Below are 2,194 nucleotides of genomic sequence, written 5' to 3' on the forward strand. Positions count from 1 at the left end.
ACTCATACACACTAAATCTCTCATGATAAACCATTTATATCTAAATCAAATAAAGTAATTGATTGCCATATTATTTCTCAGTTTTCAAATTTTTTGTAAAAAAAAAATATTAAGAAAAATTATATAATATCAATCATATAACAAAAACCGTTAGGGATATAGGTGGCATGAACTGATGAAAAAAGACATTAGATAATATTGTATGTTTCGAATAAGTCTAACATTGTTGCCGACTCTTCCAAAAAGAAGTACTTCACTGAGTCTGCGAAATTGCTACATAGACTAAAGTCCAGAAAAAGGACTACATGCTTAGGCGCGCATGGCATGTGAAAACAGTAAGCATGTTTGAACTTAGGATATCTCTTTGGGGTTACATTCAAAAGTCAAATAAGTTGTCGAAATACATCCTAATTTTGACTCTGAAAAATTGAGAAATCCTTAAACGAGCAAGCTACTATGAAGACCAAAAGGTCAGGACTGCATAAAATGAGAACTAGAGGTCTGTTAAATGGTTGAACCTCTTTTAACTTACAAGCAACAAAAGTAACCATCAGATCAAGGATCGGATTAGAAGTGTTACCTAAAGTGACGGCGTCATCAACTTTGCCTACCTCACATGCGATGATTATCGAAGCTTGGAACTTCGTAGGAAAAGAAGATGGGAACCTTAAAAATGTAGAACCCCCCATGAGTCATTTTGAAACAAAGTGAAGAGGAGGAAGATGAGTTTTCTCAAAAAGCAACTGCATATTTATAGGCGAAGGAGCCAACTAAATGGATGGGGTTCATTACATGAATCCCTAAGTACCAAACCGCTAAAGAGTGCCGGGAACAAAGCGACACAATTAATTGTGTTCGTACTTAATGTTGATGAAGATGTGGCTTGAAACGATGCATTAAATTAATGCCGATAAAACTGTAGGCGTATAAAATTGCTTATAGATCCCTTAGCACAGCTCAGCACAAACCGACGAACCAACGAGGCGACGAGGTTAACGAATCGCATGCAAACAACGGAATAAATCCACTCGCGTGCGGAATCAAGCTAACGGGTTGAAGAGTCAACGAGTCATCCATCCAAAGGTGGACTCGGACGAATCACGATCGAATCAAGATCAGTTTCGGACTTGAACTCAGAAGTGGATTTACTGCCATATCAGGAATCAGGTCAACGAATCAAGTCCGAACAAGTCAACCACACAACCGAATCACGGACAGAACCGAAAGACGGAAAACGACGGAACCCAAATACCTATAGGGGCTCGGCCAAGAGCCGTCACCTATAGGTGGCCAGCCCATATCTGTGCACGGGCACAGTTCAGAGAGCCTATAAATAGGAGGCCTAGGCTCATTTGTCAAAGGTTGGATAGACTCAGATCTAAAAAAGATTCAAACTTTAGGACTTCGAGGACTTGCTCATCCAGATCTGGTGCTCGGCGATCGTCAACGCCAAATAAGGCAAGAGTTCGAGAGGACCGGATCTCAGATCTACGCAGGCATACTCCGGATCAAAGCTTGGTCTTTGATCCCGAAATTTGGGCGATTATTTCCTTGGTGAAATAATCCTCCCCGGCTATTATTTCCTTCGTGAAATAATACCCGTCGTACTGTGTAGATCCGACTGGATCTAGATCTCACGGTGGTCCATGGATAAACCCCGGCGCAGGCAAACAACTCACGCAAGCAAGCGACCGTAAAACAGGAGCTCGCGATTTGTTCGACAAAAGGGAAAAGTTGTAATTTTTTATTTCTTTTATTTGATTTTCATTATAACCGGATCTTATAAAAAGACCGGATCTTTGTAATCGATAAACGCGACCACAGTGGGAGCCGCCGATCTCGCTGCCGAGATCGGAGCGTCGCAGCCGCGGATCTCAATCCCGGTCGTGGAGGAGGTCGAATACGAGTTCGACCAGCAGAAGTTCGAGGAATACTTGTCGTCCTCATCCGGATCAACCTCCCCCCGCAAGTCCAAAAAGTTCTTCTCCAGGAGAAAAACTCATTGGTATGAAGACATCAAAAACACCAACGAAGATCTTACCCCGCTAGATGCCAAAGCCACATCGGGTGAGATTCCTCCAATTCCCAACCAGGTTGGAGCTGCTCTGGCCAACCCTTCTGCCGCAGAGTGTAGGCATCAAAAATTGCCGATAGGTCCCCACTCACAGCTCGGTGTTAACGATCAACTATTGAA

This window comes from Asparagus officinalis, chromosome 6 (assembly GCF_001876935.1).
Source record: "Asparagus officinalis chromosome 6, Aspof.V1, whole genome shotgun sequence".
Taxonomy (NCBI): Eukaryota; Viridiplantae; Streptophyta; class Magnoliopsida; order Asparagales; family Asparagaceae; genus Asparagus; species Asparagus officinalis.